At 40.4% G+C, this 24,584-nt stretch overlaps 1 long non-coding RNA gene and 1 other non-coding gene across 2 annotated transcripts; both read right to left on the bottom strand.

Annotated features, from left to right (window-relative positions):
- Positions 1–1,192: 1,192 nt before the first annotated feature.
- LOC112780645 (small nucleolar RNA R71) lies at positions 1,193–1,299 on the bottom strand. Its single transcript, XR_003191467.1, has one exon. It is a non-coding gene; the product is annotated as a small nucleolar RNA R71 (small nucleolar RNA).
- Positions 1,300–11,839: 10,540 nt separating this feature from the next.
- LOC140181917 (uncharacterized) lies at positions 11,840–12,670 on the bottom strand. Its single transcript, XR_011877569.1, has 3 exons — positions 12,356–12,670; positions 12,042–12,068; positions 11,840–11,919 (listed from the first exon to the last, which is right to left on the bottom strand). It is a non-coding gene; the product is annotated as an uncharacterized lncRNA (long non-coding RNA).
- Positions 12,671–24,584: the final 11,914 nt, after the last annotated feature.

The raw sequence follows: 24,584 nt of genomic DNA, 5'->3' as shown, positions 1-24,584 counted from the left end.
TTTCTTTTATACTTTACTTGTTTATATTACATAGTCAGTTCTTTAATTTCTTAATTAGTTCAATCATTACAATTTTGCATGTTCTTTTATTGCTTTATATGTTCATTTCTTCATTCACAACCCGTTGATCACTACAACCAGAATTGCACACTCGTTGCTCTAAAGTGCTCCTAGGGAGATGACTCAGGAGTCTAATACTCTCGATTTTAATTTGGTTTTGCTTGTGACATATCTTGTGAACCTCTAATTTGATTGGAGGGGCCAATTCGTTGGGTTAGGACTATACTTACGATGCTAACCCCAATTTAGAGGAAAATTCCTACCCTTGCTCTTGGTCCCTCTTACATCAAATTTTGGCGCCGTTGCCGGGGAGTTCACTTTAAGTGCAATGAGTGCTACTATTTTGGTTGTTGTAAATATGTGAATATTGTGAATACTTGATTTTGGTTTGCAACTTGGCTCTAATTGTAGATACCACATTCCTCTTTTTGATTGTTGAGTTGGTTCTTGTTTACTTGTCTATTTTCGTTTTCCCTTCATAATTGCATGGTTTTATTGCCTCCTCAGTTGAATGACACGGTCGCTTCCAGACCCGAGCTTGGCCACTTTTGATCTGGAAATTGAAAGAACTTTAACTCGTTTAAGGCAAGCTCGGCGCTGGCTAGCTTTTGTGGATAGTGAATTGGGTTCCCTTGAGGAGCACTCCTATTCACTATCACCAACCATCCGTGACCATCATTCTCCAATCAACGAGGAGACTCTATATTCATCTGTGAGGAGTACTGAATTCTCTTTGAGTGACTCAGGTGACACCGACATGGCGGACCCACCTAGAAGAATCACCTTGAAGGAGGCTGGAGCTCTTGATCTTGACTTACAACCACTTCAAATCTTGTATCCGGACTTAGACCCAAATTTTGTGCTCAAGTCTGGTACGATAAACTTGCTCCCCAAGTATAATGGATTACCTGGAGAGGATCCCTTGAAGCATCTCAAGGATTTCCAAGTTGCTTGTGCAACCGCAAGAAGACATGGGGCCGATTAAGCTGCAGTGTTGGTCTTCGCCTTTCCTTTCTCTTTGGAGGGAAAAGCGAAGGAGTAGTTTTATACTCAGACGGGTGAAGTTAGAGCCAACTAGGACTTGTTGCGTAAAGAGTTTTTGGAAAAGTTCTATCCTCCCCAGAAAACAGACAAGTTGCGAAGAGAGATTTCTTGCATTGTGCAACGGTATGGGGAGACTTTGTATGAGTATTGGGAGAGATTCAAGAAGTTGCTGGAGGCTTGTCCTCACCATCGGATTGACGAGTTGGTTCTTATTAGTTATTTCTGTCAAGGAATGCATCACCAAGACAAGCTTCTCCTAGATGCCGCGAGTGGAGGTTCATTAACCAAGAATAAGACCGCTGCGGAAGCATAGGAAGTTATATCAGACTTGGAGGACTCCACTCAACACTCAAGGGTGAGGAGCCTACAACCGAAAGCTGTGAATAAAGTTTCTCCCTCCGGAGATGCTATTTTGACCAAGACCCTTGGTGAAATGACAATTATGTTACGGCAACTCACCCAAGGGCAACAAATCCCTCAAGCATTGATAAGTGCTCCACCTCAACCTCAAAGGATCGAAGGACCACCAAGGGTATGTGGTGTTTGTGCGTGTAACACTCATTATACTGATGAGTGTCCTCAGCTCCAAGAGTACAGTACATTGGCAGTAGCTAACTCTTACCCACAAAAACCAAATTACAATCAATGATCCAACCAACATGGATGAAATCAAAACAAAGGGTGGAGGGATAACTCAAACCAAAGGTGGAACCAAGCTCCTCAAGCTCATCCCAACCAAAATGCCCAAGTCTAATACTATCAACAACCCCAAGGCCAACAACCATACCAATAACCATACCAACAACCATACCAACAACCCCCACAATCTCGGCCTCAAGGGAAGTACCAAGCCCCACATAGTAGGCCTAGCCCTCCTCAAGTCAACCAAGCCCTTCTCTCCAACCAATCTCACATGAATGACACAATTCACACCTTCATGCAAGAACAACGAGAGTTTCACAAGAAACAAGAAGCATATATGGCTACAATAGCCGATGCCCTTTCCCGTTTGACTCTCCCTTCTCAAACCGCACAAAACACCCAACAAGCTTCAACCTCAAGTAGTTTGCCCTCCCAACCTCAACCCAACCCTACGGGTAGCATCAATGCCATTACCCTTAGGAGCAGCACTAAATTGGATAAGAATGTTGCTATACCTACAAAGTTGAGTGAAGAGACAAATAATGAAGATGTGGGGATGAAGTGGAGGTGATGAGGGATGAAGATGAAGGTGTTGATAAAATTAAGGAAGAACCACCCAAGGTCAAGGAGCCAAAGAGAAAGACTTTGCTTGAAGAGCCTTTGCCCATTCCTTTCCCAACTTTAGCCAAGAAGGCCAAGAAACAAGAAGAGCTTGACCCCACTATGGTGGAAGTTTTCAAGAAGGTTGAAGTCACCGTCCCTCTCTTCCAAGCAATTCAACAAGTGCCAAGATATGCCAAGTTCCTTAAAGATGTTTGCACTCACAAAGAAAAGCTAGGCAACCTCAACACAAGGCCGGTAGATGATTCTATCTCCTCCTTACTTCCTGCAAAATGCAATGATCCCGGCCCATGTTTGGTCACTTGCTTGATTGCGGAATTAAATTCATGGACTGTATGTGTGGTTTGGGGGCGTGCATGAGCATTATGCCACTCCTCATCTATGAAAGATTGAATTTGTCACCCCGAAAGAGGTCCGGGGTGAGGTTTGTGCTAGCCGACAAGAGTATTGTGTCCGTTGTTGGGATTGCCAAAAATGTCCTAGTCAATATTCAAGGATTGCTCTTTGCAGTTGATTTTCACATATTGAAGACACCTCCCATTGACTCAAACAAGCCATCATCCATACTCCTTGGAAGGCCATTCTTAAAGACAGCCCGTTTCAAGCTAGATGCACATTCGGGAGTCTATTCTTTTGAGGCGGATGGCAAGTTAGTCAAGTTCACCCTGGAGGAGTCCAACAAGCCCGTTCTTGAAGCATATTCTATTTTTGGCTGCGACGTAGAGATGTTTATTTTTGAAAAAACGAATTCCAAACACACAAAACTCACCGGCAAGTGCACCGGGTCGCATCAAGTAATAAAACTCACGGGAGTAAGGTCGGTCCCACAGGGATTGAAGGATTGAGCAATTTTAGTTTAGTGGTTGATTTAGTCAAGCGAATCAAGATTTGGTTGAGTGATTTGTGATTAACAGAATTTAAATTGCATGGAAAGTAAAGGGAATGGATAAATTGCATGAAATTAAAGAGAACAGAAAATAAAGTGCTGAATCTTAAAGAACAAGTAATGTAAATTGCAGAAACTTAGATTGCAAGAAATGTAAATTGCAGAATCTTAAAGTGCAAGAAATGTAAATGACTTGAATGGTAAAGGGAATTGGGAAGTGGATTTGCAGAAATTAAACAAGGAAAATTAAATTGCATTAATCAGACAAGTAGAAAATGACTTGAATTGAACCGGATCTCAAACAGAAATGTAAATGAACTTGAAAAGCTTTAAACAGAGAATGTAAAATGCAAACTTGGTGCACGAATTGTGTTATCACACTTTTCACAACGCGTACCACTAACCAGCAAGTGCACTGGGTCGTCCAAGTAATACCTTACGTGAGTAAGGGTCGAATCCCACGGAGATTGTTGGTTTGAAGCAATCTATGGTTATCTTGTAAATCTTAGTCAGGAAGTCAATTATGTTTATCAGTTGAATTGTGAATAACCAGTAGAGCATAAATTAAAAGTTACTTGTTGTGCAGTAATGGAGAATATGTTGGAGTTTTGGAGATGCTTTGTCCTCTGAATCTCTGCTTTCCTCTGTCTTCTGATTCACGCACGCACGTCCTCCTATGGCAAGCTGTGTGTTGGTGGATCACCGTTGTCAATGGCTACCTTCCATCCTTCCAGTGAAAACTACGCTCACGTGCTCTGTCACAGCACGGCTAATCACCGATTGGTTCTCGATCCGGTTGGAATAGGATTTACTATCCTTTTGCGTCTGTCACTAACGCCCAGCCTTCAGGAGTTTGAAGCTCGTCACAGTCATTCAATCATTGAATCCTACTCGGAATACCACAGACAAGGTTTAGACTTTCTGGATTCTCATGAATGCCGCCATCAGTTCTAGCTTATACCACGGAGATTCTGATTAAGGAATCTAAGAGATACTCATTCAGTCGGATGTAGAACGGAGGTGGTTGTCAGGCACACGTTCATGGTTTGAGGAAGGTGATGAATGTCACGGGTCATCACCTTCATCACAGTTAAGCGCGAATGAACATCTTAGATAGGAACAAGCGTGTTTGAATGGGAAACAGAAATACTTGCATTAATTCATTGAGACACAGCAGAGCTCCTCACCCCCAACAATGGGGTTTAGAGACTCATGCCGTCAGAGAATACAAAGTTTAGATCTGAAATGTCATGAGATACAAAATAAGTCTCTAAAAGATGTTTAAATACTAAACCAGTAGCCTAGGGTTACATAATATGAGTGGACTATGATGGATGATGTAGAGATCCACTTCTGGGGCCCACTTGGTGTGCTGGGGCCCACTTGGTGTGTGCTGGGGCTGAGACTTTAAGCAATTCACGTGCGGAGGCCATTTGTGGAGTTGAACGCCAGTTTTTATGCCAGTTTGGGCGTTCAACTCCAGTTTTTGATCCTTTTCTGGCGCTGGACGCCAGAATTGGGCAGAGAACTGGCGTTGAACACCAGTTTACGTCGTCTATCCTTGTGCAAAGTATGGACTATTATATATTGCTGGAAAGCCCTGGATGTCTACTTTCCAACGCAATTGGAAGCATGCCATTTCGAGTTCTGTAGCTCCAGAAAATCCCCTTTGAGTGCAGGGAGGTCAGAATCCAACAGCATCAGCAGTCCTTTTTCAGCCTGAATCAAAATTTTGCTCAGCTCCTTCAATTTCAGCCAGAAAAATACCTGAAATTACAGAAAAACACACAACTCATAGTAAAGTCCAGAAATATGAATTTTTCCTAAAAACTACTAGGAATAGACTAAAAACTAACTAAAACATACTTTAAACTATATGAAATTATCCCCAAAAAGCGTATAAAATATCCGCTCATCACAACACCAAACTTAAACTGTTGCTTGTCCTCAAGCAACTAGACAAATAAAATAGAAGACTAATAGGTTGAGAAGCAATAATATCTCAGAGTTTTTGATTGAAGCTCAGATTCTAATTAGATGAGCGGGACTAGTAGCTTTTTGCTCCTGAACAGTTTTGGCATCTCACTTTATCCATTGAAGCTCAGAGTGATTGGCATCTATAGGAACTCAGAATTCAGATAGTGTTATTGATTCTCTTAGTTCAGTGTGATAATTCTTGAACACAGCTTCTTTATGAGTCTTGGCCGTGGCCCTAAGCACTTTGTTTTCCAGTATTACTACCGGATACATAAATGCCACAGACACATAACTGGGTGAACCTTTTCAGATTGTGACTCAGCTTTGCTAAAGTCCCCAATTAGAGGTGTCCAGAGTTCTTAAGCACACTCTTCTTTTTGCTTTGGACCTTGACTTTAACCGCTCAGTCTCAAGTTTTCACTTGACACCTTCACGCCACAAGCACATGGTTAGGGACAGCTTGGTTTAGCCGCTTAGACCAGGATTTTAGTTCTTTAGGCCCTCCTATCCACTAATGCTCAAAGCCTTGGGATCCTTTTTATTTGCCCTTGCCTTTTGGTTTTAAGAGCTTTTGGCTTTTTCTGCTTGCTTTTCTTCTCTCTTTTTTTTTTTTTTTTTTCTGCAAGCTTTGTTCTTTGCTGCTTTTTCTTGCTTCAAGAATCATTTTGATGATTTTCAGATTATCAATAACATGTCTCATGTTCATCATTCTTTCAAGAGCCAACATATTTAACAGTCTTGAACAACAAATTCAAAAGACATATGCACTGTTCAAGCATTCATTCAGAAGACAGAAAGCATTGCCACCACATTTAACCAATTAGAATTTGTTTTATTTAAACTCGAAATTTTATTGCTTCTTATTCAATAGATCTACTATTTTATTCATGTTTAATGATGATGAGAAAAAATAAACTATAGCTTAATTGGAGATAAAATCAAAATAGATACTAATTATGACTTCTAAGGTACTTTTATAAGGACACTGTCACAGAGTTAAGGCAGAAATTGGAAATTAACAACCTTTATTCTGGGGGTATGGGGGTTCCTCTGATCCTTGGGAGGCTTGGTATCACAGAAGATTTTTGGCGCTTCAGTTCCCTTAAGTCACGTCCCTGCTCCTCTTGTTCTTTAAGCATATGGGTCAGCATTTGACTGTGTTCCTTCTGTTGTTTTATTATTTGCTCCATAGCTTCCTGTATCTTGGTGACAGACGTCTCAAGATATTCCCAATATTCCGCTTGAGGAATCTCTGGGAGGAATTCCTGTGCTCTCTTCTTGATATGTTCCTCCTGTGCTTGTTGTCTTTCCATTGATGCTTTGGTGATTGACTTTTCAATTAGGATATATTCAGTTATTCCCATCTTGACTCCAGCGTCCTTGCAGAGCAGAGAAATCACGCTTGGATAAGCCAACCTGGCCTCTCTTGAATTTTTGTTAGCAATCTTATAGAGCTCTGTTGAAATCAGTTGATGAACCTCCACTTCCTTTCCCATCATGATGCAATGAATCATCACTGCTCTTTTAACTGTGACTTCAGAACGGTTGCTGGTGGGCAACAGAGAACGCCCAATGAAGTCCAGCCATCCTCTGGCAACTGGTTTGAGATCCTCCCTCTTGAGTTGATTTGGGACGCCCTTTGTGTTGGTGGTCCACCTGGCTCCAGGGATACAGATGTCCTCTAGAATCTTATCCAGGCCAATGTCTGCTCTCATCATCCTCCTGTTGAAGGAGTCTGGATCATCCTTTAGCTGAGGTAGCTTTAGTATCTCTCTGATCTTATCAGGGGTGGTATGAACAATTTTTCCCCTGACCATGGTCCGAAATTCGTAGCAGGCAGTTCCAGATAGTCTTTGCTTGTCAGTCTGCCACATATTAGCATAGAACTCCTGGACCATGTTCCTTCCTACTTTCATTTCAGGATTAGCTAGGACTTCCCAGTTCCTGATTCGAATTTGCTCCTGGATCTCCGGATATTCGTCTTCTTTCAGATCGAATCTAACTTCCGGGATCACTGATCTCAGACCCATTACTTTAAGATAATGGTCTGAATGTTCTTTAGATAAGAACTTCCCTTGATTCCAAAGTGGTTTTGGAACGCTCTCTTTCTTGCCTCTTGGAGTGTATTGTTTCCCTTTGAGAGCCATAATCTTAGTAGTGATCTTGGATAAACACACCAAACTTAGAGGTTTGCTTGTCCTCAAGCAAAAGAAAAGAAAGGAGAGGGATAGAAGGAGACTGAGGTGCACTTGTTGATGGAGGAGGGGGGAGGCCGAACCCAATTTAAAGGGGGTGGGGGGTGTATTTTCGAAAAATTGGAAGAGATAAGATAAAAAGATTGAGTTGAAAAAGATAAGATAGAAGATATAGTTTGATTTTGAAAAGATAGGATAGATTTTTGAAAAAGATAAATCTGGGTTTTTGAAAAAGATAATATGAAAAAGATATTGAAAAGATTTTAGAGTGAAAAAGATAAGATAGAAGATATAGTTTGATTTTGAAAAGATAGGATAGATTTTTGAAAAAGATAAATCTGGGTTTTTGAAAAAGATAATATGAAAAAGATATTGAAAAGATTTTAGGGTGAGAAAGATAGATTTGTTTTTGGAAAAGATTTGAAAAGAGTTGGATTGATTTTGCAAAGAGGGTGTGTGCTTATGAATTAAGATACATTTGATATTTTGAGGGTAGGATTTTTAGAAATCAGGGTTCTTGACATGTTTATGTAAATAAAATCATGTATTGAATCATAAAATTTGAAATTAAAATGGAAATACGTGTGGGATTACTGGATTTGGCTCCTCCCTATCCTCCTGGCGTTTGAACGCCCAAACACTGCCTGTTTTGGGCGTTCAGCGCCCAAATACTGATCTCCTGGGCGTTCAGCGCCCAGTTGCTGCCATTCCTGGCGTTCAACGCCCAGTGGGTGGCCATTTCTGGCGTTGAACGCCCAAATGCTGCCATTACTGGCGTTCAGCGCCCAGTGGATGCCCATTTTGGGCGCTGAACGCCCAAAATGCCCCTTTACTGGCATTTTCTTGCCATTGAGCTCTTTTACTCTGTTTTGTGTGCCGAGGTCTTCTGTAAATGATTATTTACCTTGTTGTCAATGAACTCTATATATATATAAAAAATAAAGATAGAAATAGGGCAAAATGCTTAGAGGATTGTTGCCCCATGGCTGGGTTGCCTCCCAGCAAGCGCTTCTTTATTGTATTTAGCTGGACCTTGCTGAGCTTTTAATCTAGCTTCAGCCTTGAGCATTCTTGCTCAGTGTTGCCTTCAAGATAATGCTTGATTCTCTGTCCATTGACAATGAACTTCTTATCAGAATCAATATCTTGAAGCTCCACATAACCATATGGTGACACACTTGTAATCACGTATGGTCCGCTCCACCGGGATTTCAGTTTCCCGGGGAATAGCCTGAGTCTAGAGTTAAACAACAGGACTTTTTGTCCTGGTTCAAAGATTCTAGATGACAGCTTTCTGTCATGCCATTTTTTTTATTTTTCTTTATAAAGCTTGGCATTTTCGAAAGCTGTGAATCTGAATTCCTCTAGCTCATTTAGCTGGAGCAATCGTTTTTCTCCTGCTAATTTGGCATCTAAGTTTAGGAATCTGGTTGCCCAGTAGGCCTTATGTTCCAGTTCCACGGGCAAGTGGCATGCCTTACCATACACGAGTTGGTATGGAGAGGTACCTATAGGGGTCTTGAATGCTGTTCTGTAAGCCCACAGAGCATCATCCAAGCTCCTTGCCCAATCCTTTCTACGGGTATTTACTGTCCGTTCCAGGATTCTCTTTAATTCTCTGTTAGAGACTTCAGCTTGCCCGTTGGTTTGTGGATGATATGGAGTGGCCACTTTGTGGCGAATTCCATACCGAACCATGGCAGAGTAAAGCTGTTTATTGCAGAAGTGAGTGCCCCCATCGCTGATTAACACTCTAGGGACACCAAACCTGCTAAAGATATGTTTCTGGAGGAATTTCAGCACTGTTTTAGTATCATTGGAGGGTGTGGCGATAGCCTCAACCCATTTTGATACATAGTCAACTGCCACCAGAATATAAGTGTTTGAGTATGATGGTGGGAAAGGTCCCATGAAGTCAATTCCCCATACATCAAACAACTCTATTTCCAAGATCCCTTGTTGAGGCATGGCGTAACCATGAGGTAGGTTACTAGCTCTTTGGCAACTGTCACAATTACGTACAAACTCTCGGGAATCTTTATAGAGTGTGGGCCAATAGAAGCCACATTGGAGAACCTTGGTGGCTGTTCGCTCACCTCCGAAATGGCCTCCATATTGAGATCCATGGCAATGCCATAGGATTCTCTGTGCTTCCTCTCTGGGGACACACCTACGGATAATTCCGTCTGCACATCTCTTAAAGAGATAGGGCTCATCCCACAAGTAGTACTTTGCATCAGTAATTAGTTTCTTTTTTTGTATTCTATTGTACTCCTTGGGTATGAACCTTGCAGCTTTATAGTTTGCAATATCGGCAAACCATGGTGCTTCCTGAATGGCAAATAGATGCTCATCAGGGAACGTCTCAGAGATCTCAAGGAAGGGGAGGGACGTCCCTTCCACTGGCCCTATCCGGGACAGATGATCAACTACTTGGTTCTCTGTCCCTTTTCTGTCTCTTATTTCTATATCAAACTCTTGCAGAAGCAATACCCATCTGATGAGCCTGGGTTTTGAATCCTGCTTTGTGAGTAGATATTTAAGAGCAGCATGGTCAGTATACACAATCACTTTTGATCCTACTAAGTATGATCTGAACTTGTCAATGGCGTAAACCACTGCAAGTAGTTCTTTTTCTGTGGTTGTGTAATTTTTCTGGGCATCATTTAGAACGCGACTGGCATAATAAATGACATGCAGAAGCTTGTCATGCCTCTGTCCCAATACTGCACCAATGGCATGATCACTGGCATCACACATTAACTCAAATGGCAATGTCCAGTCTGGTGCAGAAATGACTGGTGCTGTGACCAGCTTAGCTTTCAGCGTTTCAAACGCCTGCAGGCATGCTGTGTCAAACACAAATGGCGTGTCAGCAGCTAGCAGATTGCTTAGAGGTTTTGCGATTTTTGAAAAATCCTTTATAAACCTCCTATAGAATCCTGCATGCCCCAGAAAGCTTCTGATTGCCTTAACATTGGCAGGTGGTGGTAATTTTTCAATTACCTCTATTTTTGCTTGATCCACCTCTATTCCCTTGTTTGAGATTTTATGCCCAAGAACAATTCCTTCAGTCACCATGAAGTTACACTTTTCCCAGTTTAAAACTAGGTTGGTTTCTTGGCATCTTTTCAGAACAAGTTTCAGGTGATCAAGACAGGAGCTGAATGAGTCTCCATATACTGAGAAGTCATCCATGAAGACTTCCAGAAATTTTTCCACCATATCAGAGAAAATAGAGAGCATGCATCTCTGGAAGGTTGCAGGTGCATTGCATAGCCCAAAGGGCATCCTTCTATAAGCAAACACTCCGGATAGACATGTGAATGCTGTTTTCTCTTGATCCTGGGGATCTACTGCAATCTGGTTATAGCCTGAGTAACCATCCAAAAAGCAGTAATAATCATGACCTGCTAGTCTCTCTAGCATCTGGTCTATGAATGGTAAAGAAAAATGATCCTTTCTGGTGGCTGTATTGAGCTTTCTGTAGTCAATACACATGCGCCACCCTGTAACTGTTCTTGTAGGAACCAGTTCATTTTTTTCATTATGAATCACTGTCATGCCTCCCTTTTTTGGGACGACTTGAACAGGGCTCACCCAGGGGCTATCAGAAATGGGATAAATAATCCCAGCCTCTAGTAATTTGGTGACCTCTTTCTGCACCACTTCCTTCATGGCTGGATTTAGCCGCCTCTGTGGTTGAACCACTGGTTTGGCATTATCCTCCAGTAGGATTTTGTGCATGCATCTAGCTGGGCTTATGCCCCTAAGGTCACCTATGGACCACCCAAGAGCTGTCTTGTGTGTCCTTAGCACTTGAATAAGTGCTTCCTCTTCCTGTGAATTTAAAGCAGAGCTTATGATCACTGGAAAGGTGTCACCTTCTCCTAGAAATGCATATTTCAAGGATGGTGGCAGTGGCTTGAGCTCTGGTTTAGGCAAGGTTCTGAAAACCGAACCGGTCATCAAACCGTTCTAGGTACTGGTTCATTGGTTCATAGGTTCAACCGATCTGACCGTGGTTGAACCGTAAAAACCGTTTTATAATAAAATAATAAATAAACACATAAAAATATAATTATAGTCTAATCTAAACTTGAAAATATCATTCAAATTAAAAGTACTACATAAACCAAATGTTATAATCTCATTCAAATACAAATTCAAAGTTCAAAAGTCAACAAACAAACAACCAAACATAACATAGCAGCATCAAAATGAGCCAAATTTGTCATCAACCATCAAAATCCTCCATAATTTGTTGCAGATTTGCGTCATTGATTTCATCACCTTCATTTCCACTACTTGGACCAGAAAAAGCAAGTGGTGCAGCATAAAATGTACTAGTACTACCACCACCACCACCTTGATCTAAATCAGCATCAATCTCATCTAAGAAAATATAATCATATTTTTGTATTATGCAAGTATCATAGATGTAGTAAATCACACCGGTAAGCAGGATAAGGAAAAATGATCCCAGTACTGATCCTGCATTCATCAAAACTCCATCTTTAGAAAATTTTCACATTTACTTGCTTTCAGGCTAATTAATAATGATACCAAGAAAAGCATTAAAAAAAAAGAGAAGGCATAATGAAGTGAAAACTAACCTGTTGTTACCAGAGCTGTTGATGGTCCTGCAACTACACCAGTAAACTTAGATCATGCAATCACTCGAAAAAGCAATAACCCTGAATTTGTTGAACAAGTTAAAAGGTACATAAAGCTAGTCGGAATCATGGACTAATTCATTGATTTGGATGTCTAATGTTTTCATGAAATTCATCTACTTGCTTCAATTATTTGTTAATAAACATCTAAGAAAGAATCTACTCCAAAACAACAAGAGTCAAGCTTAATTAAATTGGCTATTAGTCATGTCAAATGCAACAAAATGAAAAAATAAAATAAAAAAATAAGCTACCTTTATGGTTGTCTAAACAACTGAATTCATTCTTTGTACTATTCCAACTACACGTGTTCCCTTTTGATTCACAGTAATCTCAACTCTCAAGTTCACAACAAATGAACATTAAACAAACAACATCCAAATTCCAAAATCAGAGTATACAAACAACATCTCAGGTTCAAAAAATTCATAATTCAATTCACAAAATCATCTCTCAAAATCAGAGTATACAAAACGTCAAAACCAGAGTTCACAATGACAAAATCATGTCACAAAATCAGAGTTCACACAATCAGATTTCACAAAATCAGAATTCACAAAATCAATTCATATTTCATCACAGAATCAGTTCATAATCATATTTCATGACAGTTTCATGACTTCATCAGAGTTCAGTCAGTTCACAGAGTTGATATCACTATATCAGTTCATAACGGTTTTAGAGACTCAGAATTTCATCAAAATTCTTTGTTCACAGAGTTCACAGAGTATCAGATTTCATCACAAAATCATGTTCATAAATCATAACCAAATTAAAAAATAAAAATTACCTGGAAATGAGACTTCAGTTCTTCAACGCTGCTGACGCTTCTCTATTGCTTTCTCTCAGAGGCAGACGCTGACGGCGAAGTGGCTGAGGGCGCTGACCGTGCTGACGCTGCTGAGGGCGCGACGCTGCTGAAGGCGCGACGGAGGCTGAGGGCGCGATGCTGCTGAGGCCGCGAAGCTGCTGAGGTCGCGACGCTGCTGAAGGCGCGACGCTGCTGAAGGCGCGACGGAGGTGAGTGCGTTGAGGGCTTCAGGCGTTCTGTCTCTCACAGTGGTGGCCGGTGGGTCGTGGTGGGTCGTGGCCTGGTGGCCTCGTGGGTGTTGTTCTGTGGGAGTGGGAGTGTGGGTGTGGGACGCTGAGGCTGGAGTGAAGCACGAAGACGAAACTGACGAAGGAGAAAAGGGAATTAGGGCTTCCCACATTGCAAAACGACGGCGTTTTGCTGTCAGGTTAAAAAACCGGCTGGGTCCCGGTTCGGTTCGACCGACCGGTAACCGGCCGGTTCGTCGGTTCAATATCGGTTATCAAATTTTGCGGTTTCCTTTATTGACCGAACCGCTTTAGCGCCCGATTCACGGTTCGACCGGTTCGACCGGCCGGTTCGAACCGATTTTCAGAACATTGGGTTTAGGAGGTTTTTCCTCTTTCAGAAGAAATTTCAGAGGCTCTTTCATGTCCCCTGAATCCTCCAAATCAGGCTGAACATCTTTAAAGATGTCTTCCAACTCTGATTCGAGACTCTCAGCCATGTTGATCTCTTCTACCAAAGAGTCAATAAGGTCAACTTTTATGCAGTCTGTTGATGTGTCTGGATGCTGCATGGCTTTGACAGCGTTCAACTTGAACTCGTCATCGTTGACTCTCAGGGTTATTTCCCCCTGTTGGACGTCAATGAGGGATCGTCCAGTTGCTAGGAAGGGTCTTCCTAGAATGAGAGTGGCACTCTTGTGCTCCTCCATTTCCAGCACAACAAAGTCAGTGGGAAAGGCGAATGGCCCAACTCTGACAATCATGTCCTCAATCACGCCTGATGGGTATTTAGTGGAACCATCAGCAAGTTGGAGACATATCCGGGTTGGTTTAACTTCTTCAGTTAAGCCAAGCTTCCTGATAGTGGATGCAGGTATTAGGTTGATGCTTGCCCCAAGATCGCATAAAGCTGTCTTGGTGCAATCACCTTCTAATATGCATGGTATCAGAAAACTCCCAGGGTCTTTAAGCTTTTCAGGAAAGCTTTTCAGAATGACTGCACTGCATTCTTCAGTGAGGAGAACTCTTTCTGTTTCTCTCCACTCCTTTTTATGACTCAAGATCTCTTTCATGAACTTGGCATAAGAAGGTATTTGCTCAAGTGCCTCTGCAAATGAAATCTTTATTTCAAGAGTCCTTAGATAATCTGCAAAGCGAGCAAATTGCTTATCCTGCTCCTCTTTCCGGAGTTTTTGAGGATAAGGTATCTTGGCTTTATATTCCTCAACCTTAGTGGTTAAAGAAGCCTTTTTAGAGGGGTTGTTGTCAGCACTTGTGTGTGTCTGATCCCTCACTGGCAATTGAGTACCAGAGTCAGAAGCTGGAGTGACGTTAGACGCCAGCTCACTGTCTGTTCCTGGCGCCTGAACGCCAGAAATGTGCCCCTGTTGGGCGTTCAATGCTGGATTCTGCCCCATTTGGGCGTTCAACGCCAGATTCTTGCCCATTTCTGGCGTTGAACGCCAATCCTGCCTTGTTTCTGGCGCTGAACGCCAGTTTTGGGCATGGTCTGGGCGTTCAGCGCCAGCCTTCCACCCATTTTCTGGCGTTTTAGTGCCAGAATTATTTTTCCCTGGGCTCTTACTGTCCTCAAGGGAATCTTTGGTGGGTCGCTCATTTCTTGAATTTTTGATGCCTTGAGGTGGGGTATTTAATGTTTTCCCACTTCTTAATTGAACTGCTTGGCATTCTTCTGCTATTTGCTTTGATAGCTGCTGCTTTATTTGCTTAAACTGTTCGTCCATATGTATATTAGCTATCCTTGTCTCCTGTAACCTGTCTTTGAATTCAGCTAGCTATTTTGTTAGAAAATCTAATTGCTGATTGAATTCAGCAGCTTGTTTTACAGTACTGAATTCAGCAGTTACTGTTTTAACCTCTTCATTCATGGAAGGGTTGCTGCTTAGATACAGATGCTGATTCCTGGCAACTGTATCAATGAGCTCTTGAGCTTCTTCAATTGTTTTTCTCATATGGATAGATCCACCAGCTGAGTAATCTAAAGACATCTGAGCTCCTTCTGCAAGCCCATAGTAGAAGATGTCTAACTGAACCCACTCTGAAAACATTTCAGAGGGGCATTTTCGTAGCATCTCTCTGTATCTCTCCCAGGCATCATAAAGAGATTCATTATCTCCTTGTTTAAAGCCTTGGATGTCCAGCCTTAGCTGTGTCATCCTTTTTGGAGGGAAATATTGATTCAGGAATTTTTCAGTCAGCTGTTTCCATGTTCTTATGCTGGCCTTAGGTTGGTTATTTAACCACCTCTTGGCTTGATCTTTTATAGCAAATGGAAACAGTAATAGTCTGTAGACATCCTGATCTATTTCCTTATCATGTACTGTGTCAGCAATTTGTAAAAATTGTGCCAGAAACTCTGTAGGTTCTTCCTGTGGAAGACCGGAATACTGGCAACTTTGCTGCACCATGATAATGAGCTGAGGATTCAACTCAAAGCTACTGACTCCAATGGAGGGTATGCAGATGCTACTTCCATATGAAGCAGTAGAGGGGTTAGAATATGACCCCAGAGTCCTCCTGGACTGTTCATTTCCACTTATGTCCATGATGGATGTATGGATATAACTTGGACTGATTTATCTTTTTATTTATTTTATTTTTTAAGAAGTAAACACTTAAATAAAATAAAATAACTAAAAAGAATTTGAATTTTGAAAATAAATTTTTTTTCGTTTATAAAAAAAATTAATTAGTTAAAAAAAAAAAGAGAAATTTTTGAAAAAGAGGAAGATATTTTTGAAAATTAGAAAGAGGGAGAGTTAGTTAGGTAGTTTTGAAAAAGTTAAGAAACAAACAAAAAGTTAGTTAGTTAGTTGAAACAAATTTTGAAAAGATAAGAAGTTAGGAAGTTAGAAGAGATATTTTGAAAAGATATTTTTTTGAATTTAGTGAGGAGAGAGAAAAACAATAAGATAGTACAAGATTTAAAAATTTTTAGATCTAATGCTCCTTGTTTTCGAAAAATTTGGAGGGAAAACACCAAGGAACACCAAACTTAAAAATTTTAAGATCAAGACACAAGGAAACTCAAGAACACTTTGAAGACTCACAAGAACACAAGAACATTAAGGAAGAACACCAAACTTAAAATTTTCGAAAATCAAAGGGAAATCAACAAGAAAACACCAAACTTAAAGTTTGGCACAAGATTTAATAGAAAAAATATTTTTGAAAAAGAAGGTTTTGAAAAGAGTATAAAAGATTCTAACCCAATTACCAAGAACACAGATTAACGCTCTAGCCAAATGAGTTATGGGACCTTCAAAAATTTTAAGAAAGATTATTTTTGAAAACACCAAACTCAAAGTTTGGCACAGGATTTAATAGAAAAATTATTTTTGAAAAAGGTTTTTAAAAAAAATATGATAGCCAATTATCATGAACATAAACACCACGTTCTAAATAACTGAGCTATAAGTTTAAAGTATTTTAACAAGGGATAAATAATAAAAGACTCTAAACAAAAAAGGAAAGATTTTTCCTAATCTAAGCAACAAAATAATCCGTCAGTTGTTCAAACACGAACAATTCCCCGGCAACGGCGCCAAAAACTTGGTGCACGAATTGTGTTATCACACTTTTCACAACGCGTACCACTAACCAGCAAGTGCACTGGGTCGTCCAAGTAATACCTTACGTGAGTAAGAGTCGAATCCCACGGAGATTGTTGGTTTGAAGCAATCTATGGTTATCTTGTAAATCTTAGTCAGGAAGTCAATTATGTTTATCAGTTGAATTGTGAATAACCAGTAGAGCATAAATTAAAAGTTACTTGTTGTGCAGTAATGGAGAATATGTTGGAGTTTTGGAGATGCTTTGTCCTCTGAATCTCTGCTTTCCTCTGTCTTCTGATTCACGCACGCACGTCCTCCTATGGCAAGCTGTGTGTTGGTGGATCACCGTTGTCAATGGCTACCTTCCATCCTTCCAGTGAAAACTACGCTCACGCGCTCTGTCACAGCACGGCTAATCACCGGTTGGTTCTCGATCCGGTTGGAATAGGATTTACTATCCTTTTGCGTCTGTCACTAACGCCCAGCCTTCGGGAGTTTGAAGCTCGTCACAGTCATTCAATCATTGAATCCTACTCGGAATACCACAGACAAGGTTTAGACTTTCCGGATTCTCATGAATGCCGCCATCAGTTCTAGCTTATACCACGGAGATTCTGATTAAGGAATCTAAGAGATACTCATTCAGTCGGATGTAGAACGGAGGTGGTTGTCAGGCACACGTTCATGGTTTGAGGAAGGTGATGAATGTCACGGGTCATCACCTTCATCACTGTTAAGCACGAATGAACATCTTAGATAGGAACAAGCGTGTTTGAATGGGAAACAGAAATACTTGCATTAATTCATTGAGACACAGCAGAGCTCCTCACCCCCAACAATGGGGTTTAGAGACTCATGCCGTCAGAGAATACAAAGTTTAGATCTGAAATGTCATGAGATACAAAATAAGTCTCTAAAAGATGTTTAAATACTAAACCAGTAGCCTAGGGTTACAAAATATGAGTGGACTATGATGGATGATGCAGAGATCCACTTCTGGGCCCACTTGGTGTGTTGGGGCCCACTTGGTGTGTGCTGGGGCTGAGACTTTAAGCAATTCACGTGCGGAGGCCATTTGTGGAGTTGAACGCCAGTTTTTATGCCAGTTTGGGCGTTCAACTCCAGTTTTTGATCCTTTTCTGGCGCTGGACGCCAGAATTGGGCAGAGAACTGGCGTTGAACGCCGGTTTACGTCGTCTATCCTTGTGCAAAGTATGGAATATTATATATTGCTGGAAAGCCCTGAATGTCTACTTTCCAACGCAATTGGAAGCATGCCATTTCGAGTTCTGTAGCTCCAGAAAATCCCCTTTGAGTGCAGGGAGGTCAGAATCCAACAGCATCAGCAGTCCTTTTTCAGCCTGAATCAAAATTTTGCTCAGCTCCTTCAATTTCAGCCAGAAAAATACCTGAAATTACAGAAAAACACACAACTCATAGTAAAGTCCAGAAATATGAATTTTTCCTAAAAACTACTAGGAATAGACTAAAATCTAACTAAAACATACTCTAAACTATATGAAATTATCCCTAAAAAGCGTATAAAATATCCGCTCATCAAAACTCCAGATCTCAGGACCCAAGAGACTAGCTAACCGAGTCTAGATCTCAATGCCTTCCTAGATCCAAATGTAGAATTCAATTGCAAGAAATTAAAGATCAAAACAGAAGAAAGCTTGAATGTAAATCTCAATTCTCCAATGGTGCAATAAAAGAAACAGAAAGAGATCTCAAGGTGAGATTGAGACAGAATTTCCCCAATTCTCAATACCCAAGACTCAAGACAAGTGTAATTGAAATTGAAAACAAGAAAACTAAGAGGAAGAGAATTCAATTCTCCTTCCCCAAACTCAGAAACTCAGAACAATTCAAAATCCAAAAGCTCTCCAAAAACTACCCAGCAAAACTAGGAAGGAAAAGCTTTTTTTTAAAACTTAAATCCTAAGCTATTTATACACTTTCTTCAAATGGTCTTCAAGCTTTGAATTGGGCCTTTGCTCTTGATGGAATTGGGTTGATAAAGGCCTTGGTTGATTGCTCTTGGAGTTGGAGAAAGATCCATTGTGAACCGGGTTGAAATCCTAAAAGTTTGAGTAAAAGTTTGAGGCAAACTTTTACTCAAACTTTTTATACCAGATGGCTTCACTTGCTGCTACCAACGTTTGGACTAAAAGTTTGAGGTAAAGTTTGAGGCAAACTTTGGCTTAAACTTTTTGTTCTCTCTTGCTCCTCGCCATTCCTTCTTCCTTCAACCTTCTTCAAAACTCTTTCCACCTATCATCAATCAATCAAAACAATCAAAGCTATGCCCCAAATCATGAGATTGTGTTTCTTTCATAATATATGACAATTATAGCATAAAATCTCATGAAAGTGCATGAATTCATACATGGTTGATTGAATCAAAGGAAACATGGAAATCTACCCAATTGGCTTGCTTATGGCTTAAGAAAGTGCATAAAATCAATTGAAAACAAAAGAAAAAGGCTAGTGAAACTAGGCTAAGATGACTTGTCATCACGTAGTTGAAGAGCAAGTCATTGAGGATGGCAAGGAGCAAAAAGAAAAGGATGTTGCTAAGAGATCAAGTTCAAAGGACCATATCTATCACACTCAACCCAAAAATGCCAAGGAGTTTGAGATCTTCCTCCTTGGTGAAGTTCCCAAGTGACCAATGAAGCCATGCAAGTCCAACTTAGGACTCTAAACCAAAGTGCTTGGTGGGAAACACCCCACCATGGTGACATTATTCCAACTCTATCTCTTGTTTATAGTCTTTTGTCTTATTTGTCTTTTTGTGATATAATGGTTAGTTTATGTTTGATTTGATGAATTTTGAGTTGTTTGACGGCTTAGAATTTCACAAATGAAAGCTCGTTACAATATAGTTTCTAAACCAACACTAATCCTTTCATATAAAAAATTGTTTGTCACAAGTAACAAACCCCTAAAATCTATAAACCGAAGTATTGAACCTCGGGTCGTTATCTCTAGGAATTGCAATAAAGTGTCCTTATTATTGGTTATGAGTTATGTTTTGGGGTTTTTGAGATAATAGACATGAAATGTAAATGGCAATGAAAATGAACAAACAACTAACAAAGCTCTTGACAAGGAATGAGAATTAGAAGTCCTATTCTAGTTATCCTCCTCAATTGTGAACACAATTTTCCATTGCTACCTGGTGCACGAATTGTAAATCACACTTTTCACAATTCGCACAACTAACCAGCAAGTGCACTGGGTCATCCAAGTAATACCTTACGTGAGTAAGGGTCGATCCCACGGAGATTATCGGCTTGAAGCAAGCTATGGTTATTTTGTAATTCTTAGTCAGGAAATTAATAATAAAAATTGTTGGATTTATGAAGAGTAATTAACATAAAATAAATAATACTTGTTATGCAGTAATGGAGAACAGATTGAGGTTTTGGAGATGCTCTGTCTTCTGAATTTCCGCTTTCCTACTGTCTTCTTCTTCATGCACGCAGGTTTCTTCCATGGCAAGCTGTATGTTGGTGGATCACTGTTGTCAATGGCTACCATCCGTCCTCTCAGTGAAAAAGGTCCATGTACATGGCTAATCATCTGTTGGTTCTCACTTGTGCTGGAATAGGATCCATTGATCCTTTTGCGTCTGTCACTACGCCCAATACTTGTGAGTTTGAAGCTCGTCACAGTCATTCCTTCACAGGTCCTACTCAGAATACCACAGACAAGGTTTAGACGTTCCAGATCTCAGGAATGCTGCCAATTGATTCTAGCTTTTATCACGAAGGCTCTGGATTCGTGGAATTGAACGCTCTGTTGTCAGGAGAGGCAATCAAACTCCTGAACTAGGAACCCAAGAGATATACACTCAAGCTATTACAGATAGAACGTAAGTGGTTGTCAGGCACACGTTCATAGGTTGAGAGTGATGATGAGTGTCACGGATCATCACATTCTTTAGGGTTAAGTACGAGTGAATATCTTAGAACAGAAACAAGCGTGTTGAATAGAAAATAGAAGTAATTGCATTAATTCATTGAGACACAGCAGAGCTCCTCACCCCCAATCATGGAGTTTAGAGACTCATGCTGTAGAGATACAAGGTAAAACGTGAAAATGTCATGAGATCCAAAATAAATCTCTAAAAGTAGTTTTTATACTAAGCTAGTGACCTAGGTTTACAGGAATTGAGTAAACTAAGATAGATAGTGCAGAAATCTACTTCCGGGGCCCACTTGGTATGTGCTTGGGCTGAGCATTGAAGCTTCTATATGTAGAGACTTTATTTGGAGTTAAACGCCAGGTTGTAGCCTATTTCTGGCGTTTAACTCTGGTTTGCAACTTGTTTCTGGCGTTTAACGCCAGAATAGGGTAAAGGCTTGGCGTTAAATGCCAATTTGCGTCATCAAAACTTGGGCAAAGTATGAACTATTATATATTGCTGGAAAGCCCTAAATGTCTACTTTCCAACGCAATTGAGAGTACGCCAATTGGGCTTTTGTAGCTCTAGAAAATCCATTTTGAGTGCAGAGAGGTCAGAATCCATTAGCATCTGCAGTCCTTTTTCAGCCTCTGAATCAGATTTTTGCTCAGGTCCCTTAATTTCAGCCAGAAAATACATGAAATCACAAAAAAACACACAAACTTATAGTAAAGTCCAGAAATGTGATTTTTACATAAAAACTAATAAAAATATACTAAAAAGTAGCTGGATCCTACTAAAAACTATATGAGAATACCCCCAAAAAGTGTATAAAATATCCGCTCATCACAACACCAAACTTAAACTGTTGCTTGTCCTCAAGCAACTAGATAAATAAAATAGGATAGAAAGAGAATCAAGAGGCAATAACATCTCAGAGTTTCATATGAAGCTCAAATTCTCATTAGATGAGCGGGGCTAGAAGCTTTTTGCTTCCGAACAATTTTGGCACCTCCATTTATCCTTTGAAGTTCAGAATGATTGGCATCTATTGGAACTCATAATTCAAATAGTGTTATTGATTCTCCAAGTTTAGTATGTTGATTCTTGAACACAGCTATTTTATGAGTCTTGGCCGTGGCCCTAAGCACTTTGTTTTCTAGTATTACCACCGGATACATAAATGCCACAGACACATAACTGGGTGAACCTTTTCAGATTGTGACTTAGCTTTGCTAAAATCCCCAGTTAGAGGTGTCCAGAGTTCTTAAGCACACTCTTTTTTTTTTGCTTTGGATCACGACTTTAACCGCTCAGTCTCAAGCTTTTCACTTGACACCTTCACGCCACAAGCACATGGTTAGGGACAGCTTAGTTTAGCCGCTTAGGCCAGGATTTTATTCCTTTGGGCCCTCCTATCCACTGATGCTCAAAGCCTTGGATCCTTTTCACCCTTGCCTTTTGGTTTAAAGGGTTATTGGCTTTTTCTGCTTGCTTTTTCTTTTTCTTTCTTTTTCTTTTATTTTCGCCATTTTTTTTCGCAAGCCTTGTTATTCACTGCTTTTTCTTGCTTCAAGAATCAATTTTTATGATTTTTCATATTATCAATAATATTTATCTTTTTCATCATTCTTCAAGATCCAACAATTTTAACATTCATAAACAACAAATTCAAAAGACATTTGCACTGTTCAAGCATTCATTCAGAAAACTAGAAGTATTGCCACCACATATAAATAATTTGAATTTTTCTTATTAAGAACTCGAAAATAAAATTGCTTCCTTATTCTAAAAATCTGCTATTTTATTCATGTTTAATGATGATAAGAAAGATAAATTATAACTTATTGGGGCCTAAAAATAAAAATAAAGATACTAATTAATACTACTCATATAACTTCTAAGGTAGATTTCTAATAGTAAAAATTATCACAGAGTTAAGACTAAGATTAGGACTCAACAACCTTTATTTTGGGAGATGGATGCTCCTTTAGTCTGTGGGGTGCTTGGCCCTTCAAGCGACAGCTTCTGACGCTTCAGCTCCTATAGCTCACGCCCCTACTCCTCTTGTTCCTTCAGCAGTTTGCAGAGCATGCTATTTTGAACTGGCTGTTCTTCTTTCAGTTGATCCATAGCTTCTTACAACTTGGTGACAGATACTTCTAGGCGGGTCCAGTAGTCCATTTGAGGGATTTCTGGGAGGAACTCCTGTGCCCTCCTTTTGATGGAGTTATCCTGCACTTGTTGTCTCTCCATTAACTTTTTGGTGATTGGTTGCTCGACTGAGATATACTCACCCACTCCCATCTTCACCCCAGCGTCTTTGCATAGCAGAGAGATTAGGTTTAGGTAAGCCAATTTGGCGTCAGTGGAGTTCTTGTTTGCAATTGTGTAGAGCTCACAAGAAATCAGATGATGAATCTCCACTTCGTCTCCCAGCATAATGCAGTGGATTGGTGCACAAAATTGTGATCATCAATGGCGCCATCAACATGGTGCGCTCAATTGTAATCTCAACTTTTTATCACAACTTCGCACAACTAACCAGCAAGTGCACTGGGTTGTCCAAGTAATAAAACCTTACGTGAGTAAGGGTCGATCCCACGGAGATTGTTAGTATGAAGCAAGCTATGGTCATCTTGTAAATCTCAGTCAGGCGGATATAAAATAGTCATGGATTTTTTGAAAATAAACTAGTAAAATAGGGATAGAAATACTTATGTAAATCATTGGTGAGAATTTCAGATAAACGCATAGAGATGCTTTCGTTCCTCCAAACCTCTGCTTTGTTGCTGTCTTCATCCAATCAATCTTACTCCTTTCTATGGCTGGCTTTATGTAAGGGCATCACCGTTGTCAATGGCTACATCCCATCCTCTTGTGAAAATGGTCCAAATGCTCTGTCACGGCACGGCTAATCATCTGAGGTTCTCGATCATACCGGAATAGGATTCACCCTCCTTTTGCGTCTGTCACTACGCCCAGCACTCGTGAGTTTGAAGCTCATCACAGTCATTCAATCCCAGAATCCTACTTGGAATACCACAGACAAGGTTTAGACTTTCCGGATTCTCATGAATGCCGCCATCAATCTAGCTTATACCACAAAGATTCTGATTAAGAGATCCAAGAGATAATCATCCAATCTAAGGTGGAACGGAAGTGGTTGTCAAGAACGCATTCGTGGGGAATGATGATGATTGTCACGTTCATCACATTCATGTTGAAGTGCGAATGAATATCTTAGAAGCGGAATGAGTTGAATTGAATAGAAAAACAGTAGTACTTTGCATTAATTCACGAGGAACAGCAGAGCTCCACACCTTAATCTATGGAGTGTAGAAACTCTACCGTTGAAAATACATAAGTGAACATAGGGTAAGCATGGCAGAGTGGCCAGCCTCCCATGGAGGTCTAGAGATCTAAAAATGATCAAAGATGTCTCATACAATAGTAAAAAGTCCTATTTATAATAAACTAGCTACTAGGGTTTACAGAAGTAAGTAATTGATGCATAAATCTACTTCCAGGGCCCACTTGGTGTGTGCTTAGGCTGAGCTTGAATGTTACACGTGCAGAGGCTCTTTCTGGAGTTGAACGCCAGGTTGTAACGTATTTCTGGCGTTCAACTCTGGTTTGTGACTTGTTTCTGGCGTTTAACTCCAGACAGCAGCGTAGAACTGGCGTTCAACGCCCTTTTACGTCATCTAAACTCGGCCAAAGTATAGAATATTATATATTGCTGGAAAGCCCTGGATGTCTACTTTCTAACGCAATTGAAAGCGCGCCATTTTGAGTTTTGTAGCTCCCGAAAATCCACTTTGAGTGCAGGGTGGTCAGAATCCAACAGCATCAGTAGTCCTTCTTCAACCTCTGAATCTGATTTTTGCTCAAGTCCCTCAATTTCAGCCAGAAAATACCTGAAATCACAGAAAAACACACAAACTCATAGTAAAG

Source organism: Arachis hypogaea, chromosome 19 (assembly GCF_003086295.3).
Source record: "Arachis hypogaea cultivar Tifrunner chromosome 19, arahy.Tifrunner.gnm2.J5K5, whole genome shotgun sequence".
Taxonomy (NCBI): Eukaryota; Viridiplantae; Streptophyta; class Magnoliopsida; order Fabales; family Fabaceae; genus Arachis; species Arachis hypogaea.
This window is presented reverse-complemented; position numbering and strand designations above follow the sequence as displayed.